Source organism: Ylistrum balloti, unplaced genomic scaffold (assembly GCF_031769215.1).
Source record: "Ylistrum balloti isolate Yb309-2 unplaced genomic scaffold, AGI_CSIRO_Ybal_v1 Utg371768, whole genome shotgun sequence".
In the NCBI taxonomy this organism is placed as follows: domain Eukaryota; kingdom Metazoa; phylum Mollusca; class Bivalvia; order Pectinida; family Pectinidae; genus Ylistrum; species Ylistrum balloti.
In genome coordinates this window covers 96,079-112,516 of record NW_026782885.1, presented here as the reverse complement: position 1 = coordinate 112,516, position 16,438 = coordinate 96,079, and the positions used below count along the sequence as shown (strand labels likewise).

The window sequence follows — 16,438 nt, the reverse complement described above, 5'->3', positions numbered from 1 at the left end:
CCCTTGATTTCCTAATATTCTCGCTTCAAAAGTAGCGAGCGAACAGCCAGTGTATCACAGTGTTTCGGAGGGTCGAACGTAGCACAGCGGGGTGCTGTGGTCCTTCCCGAGGGGTGACACCGACAACCCGACCCCAGGGGCTTCAATACAGCTGTAACATGGGTTGTCGAGAGGAATTGGAGTGTTGACACCAACACATGTTGACGCCGTTGTGAATGTGAAAGTAGGACATGTACATGTGTGTCGTCGCTTATCGTAATGTGACCGATATTTCGTTCAATCATAAACTTTGGCGCTCATTTCGATAAAACACACAAACTGTAGGCAGACATTTTAAAGTACACGCATGGAATAAAACAGAGGGAGAAAGGCTGGAAAGGAAAGTTCATTTTCACGGTAAGAGATATTTTTTAAAATGAATTTTTTGGCCGCCGAAAATTTTAACGGTACATACAGGCCTAACGCTGAAACGTCAGGCATTGATGGGTTTTGTGTTGGTACGTTTGAAGACCTTTTGCGCCATACTTCCTTGCACAACGTTATAGACAGTGTGATTTTTAGTATAAACATTATAGCCAATTTAAATTTTGATTAAAATTTAAAAAGAATGCGAAAAAATTCAGTAGATCATCATCAAATCTTTATCACTTGTAATATGATAACCCTAGAATATATTTGAGGGAGTGGGTCCATCACAAGTAAAAAATACAGGACAAAAGTGCATCTAAAAATAAAACGCTCTCTAGCTCTCTCTCTCTCTCTCTCTCTCTCTCTCTCTCTCTCTCTCTCTCTCTCTCTCTCTCTCTCTCTCTCTATATATATATATATATATGATATTAAACATGTGAATATGTGTTAATATACAAAATAAAATAGTATTTTTAGCGTTGACAGTCTAGCATCAAGCAACAAAGTAAAATGATAAGATTATCTGACTTTTTTTGTGGGATTTTGGGTGAGGAACATTTTTAAATGTTGACGGTTTTTTTTGTGGGATTTGTGGTTCGGAACATTATTTACTGTTTTAAGTAGACCCATTATCAAACGAACCTTTAATCCTGATCTGTAACAATTGAAAGAACTATACGCTTAAATTAGACATCTATCCTGTGAGACAAGAATGTTTTCCAGTGTTTCTACTTTCAGGAAAACAAGTGAATATTTTTTAAAAGTCATTTTATTGCAGTTACTACTGAAAGGATCTTGTGGTGTTATATATGAAAAATAACCCTGGTTTTATTGAGTTTGTTCAAGCCCTTTGGGCCTATCTACAAGGAATATGATAAACTATCAATGTATTGCAAAAAAAATGTGTAGATAATACAGCTGTTCCTGGTATCAGATTATCTAAATATCTATCATATCTACAGTCATCCTTAGTATACAGGTGTCCACATTATACAGGTGTCCAGATTATACAGGTACCAGACTATAGAGGTATCTATCATATCTACAGTCATCCTTAGTATACAGGTGTCCACATTACACAGGTATCTATCATATCTACAGTCATCCTCAGTATACAGGTGTCCACATTATACAGGTGTCCAGATTATACAGGTACCAGACTATACAGGTATCTATCATATCTACAGTCATCCTTAGTATACAGGTGTCCACATTATACAGGTGTCCACATTATACAGGTATCAATCATATCTACAGTCATCCTTAGTATACAGGTGTCCAGATTATACAGGTGTCCAAATTATACAGGTATCTATCATATCTACAGTCATCCTTAGTATACATGTGTCCACATTATACAGGTGTCTAGATTATACAGGTACCAGACTATAGAGGTATCAATCATATCTACAGTCATCCTTAGTATACAGGTGTCCACATTATACAGGTGTCCACATTATACAGGTACCAGACAATGGAGGTATCTATCATTTCTACAGTCATCCTTAGTATACAGGTGTCCAGATTATACAGGTGTCCAAATTATATAGGCACCAGACAATGGAGGTATCAATCATATCTACAGTCATCCTTAGTATACAGGTGTCCACATTATACAGGTGTCCACATTATACAGGTACCAGATTATAGAGGTATCTGTCATATCTATAGTCATCCGTAGTATACAGGTGTCCTTAGTATACATGTGTCCTTAGTATACAGGTGTCCTTAATATACATGTGTCCACATTATACATGTGTTTGGTATATCTAAAATTGTCCATATTTTACAGGTGTCCAGCTTATACAAGTACCAGATTATCTAGGAATCAATCATATCTACAGGCATCCTTAGTATGTAGGTATCCAGATTATATAGGAGTTTGGTATATCTGAAATTGTTCATATTTTACAGGTGTTTGCATATAATAGCATTCTGATTTGCACTTCTGCCGCGCTAAACTCCAGGAAGCTTAATGAAAAAGGCAATATTTGCATTATATTATGTTGTTTATTTTCAATTAAATGTAGAAAAAACAGTAAGTTTTATCTAACTCCTTCTTGTCTGGAAGTTGAAGATGAGGTAAAAGTTTTAAGTAAATCTTTTTTGTCTTGAAAATTCAGTTGATGAAAATGTCTTTACTGAATTTTATTTCTGAAGTCGATTTTCCATTGAGATGAAAACAAAATATTTTGTCACACATTTAAACAATCTAGCTTGTAAAATAAAGAATTGTTTCAAAGTTGTGAAATTTTGGTTAGAAAAAGGTCTTTATTCTGCTGGTGCATGTGTGTCACTTATACATTGAAATAAGGCTCCTACTTCAACTACAATGAAAACCAAATTTTCTTTGGCATTAAAATATTTTAAATCAAAAAAGAAACTTTAGAGTTTCATCACACCTTAAAACATCAATATAAATGCATGTCAATATTTTGAATAAATTTCACATGATTTTCTTAAAATGGCAAACTGGCAAAGTTGCATAGTTCCAAATAAATAGATTTAACTTTTTCTTGTATTGAATTAAATTCTTGAGGGGAATCAAATTACCAAACAGTAATGAAATTTGTTGAAATATATCGAGTAGTTCTCAATTTTGTGAATTGTAGTAATGTATACCTTAATGTTGAAGACAAAATGCAGCTATTATCTAGTGAAATAAAGAAAAATTGACTTCAGGGCGTGAACCTGAAGGCTGGATTTTTGTTCAGACCAATATTACCATATGTTTTAGGGCTCATGCAGTTTACAAGTTCCCAATTGGAAATGGAGACACTAGTATTTTGTATAAAGTAATAGTCTAGATCAGAAAACATTGGATAAACTGTTTGTCTGGAAATGTATAAGCATCATGTCAATAGACTCTCAAAGCCAGCTTACATTGGTATAAATATTTTGGTTTTCTTGTTGTCAATACCCATCATGTATGAAGATATATGGCATTGTCTGTCCATCTGTTTGTCCACATTGAATTTTTTTGTTAGGAAATCATTTGATGCTGGACCAATCTCACTGAAACTGTCTGCAGGCTTTGTTATTATAACATGTAGTTAATCTAATTTTAGATAGGCCATTTAACAGGAAATAATTTTCTTGTTTCTAGAGTTGTTGCCCTTTGTTGAGCTCTTCAGATTTGCCTTGAGATCAGCCTTCTCATTTTTACACCTATGACTTTCAAACTTTGCCATGTGTACAGCTTGACATGTTGTGTTTTCCTAAGCTTTATTTCATCTGGATTTAATGAGTTTTAAAAGTTATTGCCCTTTTTCTACTCGTTCTTTTCTGAGGATAGTCTTTCTCAGTTTTTGACCAAACATTTTAAACATTTTTTATGATATACAATCATCTTTTTGCCACAATTTGTTGAAAAACACTGCAAAACACTAAATGATATGGGAAATGCATTTTTCCAATAAAAGTGGTATCATATAAGGGCAACTTTAAAAGTCTAGCACCATTCAGTACATAAAATACATATGCTTGCAGCTGAAATTTGGCTCCATTCCCAATGAGATAATTCAGATTAAGTATTTTTTCATTCCGATTCTGTAAAGAAAAAATATCAAAGAATCTTACAAACCTTATCATTATTGGAAATTGTCTTCCAGCAGATTCAAATTTTCTTACTAAATGCTTAATTCGCTTTCTGAAAAGAAGAAATAAGACAATCCTACTTTGCTCAAAATAGAAAAATAAAGCAAATTGGATTTGAAAGGTGAGACCTAAGATAAGTTGTTTTGGAGGTTTGGGTTGATTTGGTGAGCTTTATATTGTGTACATTTTGTTTTCAGTAGAGAGGGAGAATGTTATGGTTTGAAGACTACAGGGGCATCAAAGTTTATTACTGAGGTGTGGGGTTTGAGGTTTGACCTGTTGGCAAGTGTTGATGGAGTGTAAGACATCCTCTAAACAAACACCTTGTACCTTCACTTGTCCAGGTAATTGCTAGCCAATCATGTCCATCATTGTCTGTAATTAGGGGCAGGCGGGTGGCCAAACAACACCCTCTATCTTCAGGTCACATGGTACACGTTCAGATCAGACTAAAATCTCCAGATTTTTCTCCCGTCATTGTTTTATGTTTATTTTAGATAAGCATTTAAGCATTTGTTTGCTTACTTTATGATGGAATTAAACAGATTCTGTAGCATGGTTTAGGTATGTAGTCAGTATGTTGTTGTAAATTTATGTTAAGGATGATATGAACCCATACTATATTTTACGGACTTCTGTCCAAAAGAGTTCTGAGGTTGAGAGTGGCACCATTTTATCTTTACAATCTTCAGATTTATGGTTAAGGGGATTCTTCCCCTTTAATTTCAGCATAATTTTTTCCTTGTTGTAGATTTTGATTTTAAACATTTGAAATGACATTTAAACCCACAAATGAAGCACATATTCTAATATCATGACTGTTGTACATCTAGTACATCTGTAGCTCATATGAAAACATGATAGATGCATTAACACTTATGTAATAGTACTGACTTGGTGATATTTAAGAGATAATTTCCAAGGATTTTTTTATGGGGAAAATTTGGTAGAATGAAAAATATAGTGTACTGTGTGATGAAAATAACAAAAAAATGGGAATTTAAAGGGCCCATGTTCATGGATAATTCCTTTTTTTGGCAGGGGAGTTATATAGTTAACATGGCCCCAAGTGTTACATGCTTTCCAACAATGTAGACTAGTCTTGCTTATAGATACAGGTGTTAAGAGGAGAGAAAACATTGTTACTTACATGATAAGGATTAGAAGGTTACATCAGACAAGCAAGATGTGTTTGTTGTGACAAAACAAATAGATTATCTGTTACATGTAGTTACTGGTGTTATGTGGTGCCACACTAGAATGAAAGTTATGACCATGTGGTAGCCACATGTGGCTCTCTGATCTTACTGTTTTCATTGTACTGATGTCAGGATTGATTTACTGGGCCACAGAATATCTTACCTCAAGCTGTGAGACACAGTACAAACATGAACATTATATTATAAAAATGGAGTGAACGTTAGAATTGCCATGGTCAAAATTGCCATAGTCAGAATTTCCAAAAGATACAATTGCCAAGGTAAGAATTTTCTAAAAATTTGAAATTGCCAAGGACAAAATTGCCAATATCAGAATTGCCAAGGTAGGATTTCCCAAGGTCAGAATTGCCAGAATTGCCCAGACTAGAATTGGAAAGTTCAAGGTTTGCATAAATTCTGACCTATGACCTTCCAAACCGAACAGCAAGCAGAAGCATCAGTAAATGAAGAAAAAATAGGCAAAAGTTTCAATAGGTTAATGGGTACACCTAGACGTCAAACTTCTACACCATTTCCAGCGACATCAATTCAATTTGCCTCATATATAATGCTGATTGGCTAAAATTGTTGGCACGATCATTGTGTTTTCCATGGACTCTTTATCATTAGCCTTTATAATGCAGTGTATGTTTATTACAGAAGGCTTTTTCCTGTCTTGTAATAGGCCTGACTTACTCTTTGTTTTCACGTCATGCAATAGTTAATTTGATAGAAGGTTGTCTTTATGGTTGTGCCTTACTAGGAATAGCCTGGTAATGTTGTAACATTTTTTGCTTTGGACAGTCATGCTTGTATTAAAGTTATGTAAGATAGATATGCATGAAGGAAAATGTTTTATGATGAAATATAATGATAATGTACATTTATATCTTATGAAAAATGCCACCTAAGTTACCATATCTTTCTAGCAATAGGCCCATTTCGAGTGATGGTTTTCAGTTTTCTTTGATTTACCAAAGGCGTGATCTTGTAATTAGTCCGTCCTCAACTTCGAGGTGCATTATTACTTTGCCCCTAGGGGTTTTTGTAGGATAAATACGATTGAAAAGATTGTAAACAAAAACCTTTGGTGTGTGATACAGATATGTACTTTGTACATTTTTACTATCTTATCAATTTTAAATGAGGTAAAATTATCTTTCTTTTTTTCCAAATCTTGTTTTTGTTTGTCAATATTGACGGTAAACTAAATAAATAACATGGATGATTGTTGAATTACTGAAGTTTAAAAATCGTGGTCTTTAGATAATAAGCCCATCCATACATATTTCTGTTCAGTAGAACTACAAACCAGTGATTTTCGTTTTCCTGTATTAAGCCCACTCATACTTATTTCTGTTCAGTAGAACTACAAACCTGAGATATTTCCTAGTCCTGTAATAACCCCATTCACACTTATTTCATTTCAGTAGGATTACAAACCAGTCCTGTAATAACCCCATCCATACATATTTCTGTTCATTAGAACTTAAAACCAGTGATTTTTGTTTTCCTGTAATAAGCCCACTCATACTTATTTCTGTTCAGTAGAAATGCAAATGAGGAATATTTAATTTTCTTATGATAAACCCTTAAATCCCAACTTAAAGTCAGAGGTATTGTGTCGTCCCTCAGCTTATTGCAAGACAAGAACGATAAACGTAGAAATACATAAACGCAAGTAGTTTATTTTGATAATGGTTACAGATGTTATTGAGATAATTGTCTTGATAAAAAAGACGTTTATGTTTTCTGCCTAAAAAACTTGACAGTTGGGATTATGCAATTATGAGAGAGACTGGTTGATTTTGTCCCTTGTACTTTTAGCTTACAGTACACACTGACACAATTTTGTGGAAAGAGAACTTAAAGCTAATCAGCTTCAACTGTTTATGTATTTAATACAGAAATATATACAGTATTGTCATATATCCTCTGTGTGTGCTTGTTTGTGTAGAATTAGAATGGTTTTCCATTTAACTTATTTCGAAGCCTTTCATATCTCCGGCAGACAGATGCTGTTTCAGGGAGTTTGTGGTGTTTACTCCTCAATGAAGACATTTATCTTGATGTATTTTTCACAAAAAGCCAGGAACTTGGGAGAAATTGGACCTAATGAACGTTGTCCGTCTCAAACTTTTCCTCTCACCTACACTTCCTAAACTTCTGGATATAGATCTACATGTGTGTTACATTTAATTTAAGTATTTCTGTCAGGTAAAAAACAACAGGTGTGTAAAACATTAACTCTGCACTAGGTGTCCTTTGTATCACCATCTGGTTCTGTTCTGACATTGTCTGTTTTCTTTCCTGAGTTCAACTGTTATTCTACCAATGCATGTGAGATATATCTATATATATCTATTTCAACACCCTTCCCCCAGAGTCAACTTGTAATTCACCTGATCTTGTCTGTCTGATATAAGCCATATATCAAGATTTCATTTCATAATATTTGATGTTTTTTTTTTATTTTGACTAGAATTTAACATTTAGACAATGTTTGGTTTTTGTCAGAATGATATGTAAAAATTTTGTAACTATACAATGAAATTGATTATATGACGTTTTTACTTATCTTGTGAGACAAAAATACTGCCCACCGAACAGAAATAAATATGGTGGACTTATTACCAGATATGGCCTTATTTCATGATAAATACGGTATATTGACAGAAACCTGACCTACAATGTGATACTTTGAATGCAAACATTGATTCTGAATGTGATTCAGGCTACTTGTTCGATCCCCAATCTCTAACACTGACACATTCACTCAGATGATACCCTTAGGGTAAAGTTTGTATCTCTGTAAAACATCTTCATTAGAAAGACGAGGATCAGTTTTATTGGGAAATTGAGAAAACGTGACATCAATATTGATAGATCCTTCTCGAGGTCAAGCAGGTCAGAGTGACCTTGAACAAATCTTCAGAGTTCTTGACAAAACTGTTGTGACCCACTCTGTCAAAGGCAAAATTGAAAGCTGGGACATTGAACAATGATTTTTACCGAGATTCATCAATTCTAGATTTGTGAGATGTTGTTTGAGTAAACATTTGATAATTTGTGGAGACGTCTGTGAGCTTAATTTCAGATTGTCTGAACGGCTACTAAACTTGTTTCCCTTCATTGTTGACCATGTTTGAGCAAGAATAATCAAATGTTCACGCTTTCCATTGATTCTCAAATAGAATTTCTGGGCACAGCTAACACAATTAGGTCGTAGTGACCTCTCTTTATAGACACCAAATGACTGCAGAGCTTGTATGCACAAAAGACCAATATCAGAGTTCCAATAGTTCTGATAGAATTTGATTACATTTCTTAGAACTTGGACTCAATTATATGTGATCATGGCTCCAGAGATCTATTGGTGGAGTGAAGAGATTTAGGTAAGGGTTCAAGCTTATTGACAATGTTTGGAAGAAAGGAATTTCAGATAGTAGTTTAGGCTTGACATAATAACTGATGATGTTTGACAGAATATCTTTTGGAAAAAAAAAATTTGTTTGAAGAATAAGAATGATTAATGTTTATGTCTAAAGAATTCCCTAAATGGTGATTTTATTTATTTTGTTATTCTTTGCATTGTTAACGCGTTCTGTACTCTGTATGAATATTGACTTTTTGGGAATCTGGGGACTCAATTTACAAATTACAGGTACTAATATTATTACACTGTATTTGTCTGACTATTTATCCAGTGATAAGCCCACGTCTGATGATAAGCCCACCCATATCTTTTACTATTCTATAAAATTACAAACAAATGATATTGTCATTGTATTGCAATAAGTCCAACCCTACCTGCAACTTTGAGTCAAAATTTGTATGTTGGACCCCTGGGCTTATTGCGGCGTGCCTACAGAAATAAGATGACCTGCCCCTGTGATTCTACCTGATGTAGTTAGTGGGCTTGAACAAAGATTTTTACTGAGGTTTAGTTAGTGGGAAAGAGATTAAATTAGGTTTAGTTCGTGGGAAAGAGGTTAAGTTAGGTTAATTAAGTGGGAAAGAGGTTAAGTTAGGTTTAGTTAGTGGGAAAGAGGTTAAGTTAGGTTTAGTTAGTGGGAAAGAGGTTAAGTTAGGTTTAGTTAGTGGGAAAGAGGTTAAGTTAGGTTTAGTTAGTGGGAAAGAGGTTAAGTTAGGTTTAGTTAGTGGGAAAGAAGTTAAGTTAGGTTAATTAAGTGGGAAAGAGGTTAAGTTAGGTTTAGTTAGTGGGAAAGAGGTTAAGTTAGGTTTAGTTAGTGGGAAAGAGGTTAAGTTAGGTTTAGTTAGTGGGAAAGAAGTTAAGTTAGGTTTAGTTAGTGGGAAAAGGTTAAGTTAGGTTTTGTTAGTGGGAAAGAGATTAGGTTAGGTTTAGTTAGTGGGAAAGAGGTTAAGTTAGCTTTAGTTAGTGGGAAAGAGGTTAAGTTAGGTTTAGTTAGAGGGAAAGAGGTTAAGTTAGGTTAAGTTAGTGGGAATGAGGTTAAGTTAGGTTTAGTTAGTGGGAATGAGGTTAAGTTAGGTTTAGTTAGTGGGAATGAGGTTAAGTTAGGTTTAGTTCATTGGAAAGAGGTTAAGTTAGGTTAATTTAGTGGGAAAGAGGTTAAGTTAGGTTTAGTTAGTGGGAAAGAGGTTAAGTTAGGTTTAGTTAGTGGGAACGAGGTTAAGTTAGGTTTAACTTACTTCACTGATCAGTCATTACTCTCTGACCTCTTGATACACTTTTTTTTCAAATTGTATTTTCTCCTATTAAAGTGTCATAAGATCGCATCCTACACCTTAGTAGAACTTGTTGCTCATTGGTCAAGGTTGAAAGGTCAGATGTCACACTATACCACTTTTGAAATGCTTATGTATAAAATATCTTATGAACTCATCAACAGAATTAAAGTTTCATTACATCACATTCTACATTTGATAATAATCTGTTGCCCATAGGTCAAGGTTAAAGGTCAAAGGTCACACTTAACCATTTTTAAAATTCTTGTGTACAAATGATCCTTTGATCTCATCAATAGATTATTATTTTGAGGTATCATAACATCACATTCCATACTTGTATAGATCTTAGTAGTCATTGATCAAGGTTAAAGGTTTAAAGTTTTATATGACCACTTTTGAAGTACTTGTGTACAAGATATTTCTTGAACCCCCCCTGACAGAATTATGGAACATTTACACTGAAAATGCATCATGGGAGGAAAATTCTGTCTTACATTGTTTATGAAGGCTTCGTGATTGCACAATAGTCCATCTTGGGTCAGATCACCTAAAAACAATTGTTGAAACACGAGACACTCATATATTTGGCTTTACTACTGATAGCTATCCATTGAATTGTGTTTTCTGATTATCTGTAAGTTTACAGTTATAAATTATTCACATGTAAGGAGAGAGAGGTTCGCCTGACTGACTACAACTTCTGAACCAATAAAAAAACATGCAGATAATCCTTTTCTGTATGTTGGAGTTAATTAGGTAAATAATTGATGGACTGGTGAGATATACACTCGTCAATATCTACTGTAAACAATTACAGTAAAACTGGGTGTGATTTAGAGTGTGGATGTATGTATATAAGAAAAAAAAACCTGTAGGTATATCAATCTGTGAAAGTAAGGGTTTCAGAGAACTTTTTGTGATAGACTGTATAATGTTATACATAGAAATCTGTAGTCATATTTTGTCTTCAATTTAAAATTATATTGAAGTTTTAAAGTTGGAATTTCGGTTTTAAATTATAGGTGCATACTCTAAGGAAATGTACCCTAATGGTCATTCTCAAACAATTTTTGAGAAAAAAAATCTTTGACAGCAATTTAACAATGCGTTATCAGAATGCAGGATTTTTTCCCAGCAGACAAATGGTAACAAGACAATTTATCAGTACACAGGAAATTTTCAAACAACAATCAAACATTAATTGACCTTATATAAGAATTTTTTGTTTGGGTTGCTTTGTCAAATTACAGGAAAATTTGTTTTCCTATCAAATTCCCTATTGATGGATAAATGAAATATATAAAAGAACTAAAAATGAAAAGGAAAGATGGATGTTTTTTACATATTCTTGTTTGATGTGTTGCATTCAGATGTAATCTGTTGGTGCTGTTTTACATGTTACCTTGGAATACTTTTGGCGCCACATATTGTTGGCTTACACTGTGTGTGTATCTATATTTAAAATGGTTTGTTTTTCTTTATGGATATTTGACAGAGAACTGTTATGACAATGGTTAGAAATTGTTTATGTAAACAATTAGAAAACAAATGTTTGTTGACACTTTCATATTTGACATTTGAAAAAAAGAAACGAAGCTGTTTTGTATGAGCATAGATTATTGACAGTTAATCTGTCATATTCTAAATCTCATTTAAAAAGTGTCAAAAAGTTTTCAAAATTATTCTTGTAAATACCTGTCTAAAAAGGCCACTTGTATGAAACCGATATCTGTCTTTTAAGTCTGTAAAGGGTATACCTGTCTATAAAGGCCATCTGTATAGAAAATAAACCTGTCCTTTTAAAGCCACCTATTTGGGCTGTGTAGAACAGATACCTGTATATAAAGGTCACATGTAGCAAACCAGAAGCCTGTCTATAAAGGCCATCTGTATATAACGAATATTGTTTTTCATTAAAAGTTTCCAAAGTACAACTGATAGTAATTGAGTCTCTATATAAAAGCCACCTGTCTTTAGAGGTCATTATTTACCGTTTCTGTTGTTTTTCAAAAATTAGGTAGGATAATTTGAAATATTTGCTGTTTTACAGATATTTTTATATATGTTTTGTATTACAAATGATAATTTAAAGGGGTCACATGTAATTTAGATGCCAGCCCAAAATCGGGGTGTTCCAATTTACTTATGACGTACAGGCTCTGCTGATTATCAGAATAATGTCAGAAATCTGTTGGAAAAATATGGATAACCCTTGTCAATACCCATAGGGATGGGGCGTTAGATTTAGATAATGCCTGGAGATTCAAAAACATGTTGGTGGATGCCTGCTATGGTAACGACTTCTCTAGATTATGTTGTTATTGGCTCAACAGCCTCCCGGATCTCTACTCGTATAGCTTTACATCGGTCCAGGGTTTACAGAGATACACGACCAAATTACATGAAAAACATTTCACTAATAATTGAATATTAAGGTTAATTTCCAAATTGATATTTTTATCAAGTGTCTGCAAAAATATGGATATTTTTAAGTACTGTATTTAACGTAATAAACTTACCTTTCCCTATAACCACACACACATTTAGAGAAAGAGGACGGTGTGCCCTTAATTCTAAATTTCAATTAACTGTATTTATCTGTTAATAAGCCCAGGGGATAACATGTGAACTTTGGCTCAAAACAGGGAGTGGGCTTATTACAGGACTATGATATGGTGTAGTATTTGATAAGCAAAATGTCTGAACAGTAATAGACACTGGTGCGTTTATTAGGTGAAATATGGTCTATATTATCTGTGGGTGGTCATTTTCTGACTTCCAGTAAAGGAGCTATGACCCATTTTAGTACATAACTGATATTACCTCCAAATGGTGGTGTTAAGTTACTAGACCTTCACTCTTTGGTTTAAAAAAATGTTTCAAAATGATCTTTGTTAAATGTCTACATCAAGGATATTGTCTTTGATGTTTTTCATTGTACTGAAACTTTGTCACTCTTGAAACCGTTCGAAATTGAAACAATAAATCCATGCTTGCAAACCTTGCAAAAAAAGTCCAGAAGACAAACATCATGCATGATCGAACAAGGATTTTTCTCTAAAAATGGCAGGAATATCAAGTTTTGTGTATTGTGATGATCTTGAGTTAAAATCCTTCCAATCTGTGGCTTTCTCTGACTTTATTGACATTGTATATTTGCTGGTTCCACCTATCTCATACACTAGAGGATCAAGATAGGTACGTTGTATTTAGCATCTCTCTCTGTCCCATTATTAATAGGTGCTACCTCTTGGTTAGAGGCTTCCATACATACACCTTATTCTCCTCACCCCTATTTACAAACAACTTCTCCCACCTTACTCCTAAATACATACCTACCCTCCAAATTTTACACTTACATACACACACTATCCCTCCCACCTTTACACTGACATACACACATACCCTCCCACCTTTACACTGACATACACACATACCCTCCCACCTTTACACTGACATACACACATACCCTCCCACCTTTACACTGACATACACAGTATTCCACCCACCTTTACACTGACATACACACATACCCTCCCACCTTTACACTGACATACACACATACCCTCCCACCTTTACACTGACATACACACATACCTTCCCACCTTTGCATGGACATACACACTATCACTCCCACCTTTACACTGACATTCACACATACCCTCCCACCTTTACACTGACATACACACTATCACTCCCACCTTTGCACTGACATACACACATACCCTCCCACCTTTACACTGACATACACACATACCCTCCACCTTTACACTGACATACACACATACCTTCCCACCTTTGCACTGACATACACACATACCCTCCACCTTTACACTGACATACACACATACCTTCCCACCTTTGCATGGACATACACACATACCCTCCACCTTTACACTGACATACACACATACCTTCCCATACACACCTCCCACCTTACACTGACATACACACATACCCTCCCACCTTTACACTGACATACACACATACCCTCCCACCTTTACACTGACATACACAGTATTCCACCCACCTTTACACTGACATACACACATTCCCTCCGACCTTTACACTGACATACACACATACCCTCCCACATTTACACTGACATACACACATACCCTCCCACCTTTACACTGACATACACACTATCCCTCCCACCTTTACACTGACATACACACATACCCTCCCACCTTTACACTGACATACACACATACCCTCCCACCTTTACACTGACATACACACATACATACACACATACCCTCCCACCTTTACACTGACCACACATACCCTCCCACCTTTACACTGACATACACACATACCCTCCCACCTTTACACTGACATACACACATACCCTCCCACCTTTACACTGACATACACACATACCCTCCCACCTTTACACTGATATACACACATACCCTCCCACCTTTACACTGACATACACACATACCCTCCCACCTTTACACTGACATACACACATACCCTCCCACCTTTACACTGACATACACACATACCCTCCCACCTTTACACTGACATACACACTATCCCTCCCACCTTTACACTGACATTCACACATACCCTCCCACCTTTACACTGACATACACACATACCCTCCCACCTTTACACTGACATACACACATATTACACACATTCCCACTGACATACACACATACCCTCCCACCTTTACACTGACATACACACATACCCTCCCACCTTTACACTGACATACACACATACCCTCCCACCTTTACACTGACATACACACATACCCTCCCACATTTACACTGACATACACAAAAACCCTCCCACCTTTACACTGACATACACACATACCCTCCCACCTTTACACACACATGACATACACACACATACCCTCCACCTTTACACTGACATACACACATATCCTCCCACCTTTACACTGACATACACACATATCCTCCCACCTTTACACTGACATACATAGTATTCCACCCACCTTTACACTGACATACACACATACCCTTTCACCTTTACACTGACATACACACATGCCCTCCCACCTTTACACTGACATACACACATACCCTCCCACCTTTACACTGACATACACACATACCCTCCCACCTTTACACTGACATACACACATACCCTCCCACCTTTACACTGACATACACACATACCCTCCCACCTTTACACTGACATACACACATACCCTCCCACCTTTACACTGACATACACACATACCCTCCCACCTTTACACTGACATTCACACATACCCTCCCACCTTTACACTGACATACACACATACCCTCCCACCTTTACACTGACATACACACAAACCCACCCACCTTTACACTGACATACACACATACCCTCCCACATTTACACTGACATACACACATACCCTCCCACCTTTACACTGACTTACCCACCTTTACACTGACATACACAGTATTCCACTCACCTTTACACTGACATACACACATACCCTCCCACATTTACACTGACATACACACATACCCTCCCACCTTTACACTGACATACACACATACCCTCCCACCTTTACACTGACATACACACATACCCTCCCACCTTTACACTGACATACACACATACCCTCCCACCTTTACACTGACATTCACACATACCCTCCCACCTTTACACTGACATACACACATACCCTCCCACCTTTACACTGACATACACACATACCCTCCCACCTTTACACTGACATACACACAAACCCTCCACCTTTACACTGACATACACACATACCCTCCCACCTTTACACTGACATACACACATACCCTCCCACCTTTACACTGACATACACACATACCCTCCCACCTTTACACTGACATACACACATACCCTCCACCTTTACACTGACATACACACATACCCTCCCACCTTTACACTGACATACACACATACCCTCCCACCTTTACACTGACATACACACATACCCTCCCACATACTTTACACTGACATACACACATACCCTCCCACCTTTACACTGACATACACACATACCCTCCCAACTTTACACTGACATACACACATACCCTCCCACCTTTACACTGACATACACACATACCCTCCCACCTTTACACTGACATACACACATACCCTCCCACCTTTACACTGACATACACACATACCCTCCCACCTTTACACTGACATACACACAAACCCTCCCACCTTTACACTGACATACACACATACCCTCCCACCTTTACACTGACATACACACATTCCCTCCGACCTTTACACTGACATACACACATACCCTCCCACATTTACACTGACATACACACATACCCTCCCACATTTACACTGACATACACATATACCCTCCCAACTTTACACTGACATACACACATACCCTCCCACCTTTACACTGACATACACACATACCCTCCCACATCCACATACACACATACCCTCCCACCTTTACACTGACATACACACATACCCTCCCACCTTTACACTGACATACACACATACCCTCCCACCTTTACACTGACATACACACATACCCTCCCACC

General features: G+C 36.3%; 1 protein-coding gene across 1 annotated transcript in view; it reads left to right on the top strand.

Annotated features, from left to right (window-relative positions):
* The first annotated feature begins 230 nt into the window (after window positions 1-230).
* LOC132563559 (arrestin domain-containing protein 2-like) overlaps window positions 231-16,438 on the top strand; it is an 81,457-nt gene continuing 65,249 nt past the window's right edge. Inside the window, exon 1 of the mRNA XM_060228299.1 lies at window positions 231-396. The gene's annotated coding sequence lies outside the window, so the exon portion shown is untranslated. The remainder of the gene's footprint in view (window positions 397-16,438) is intronic.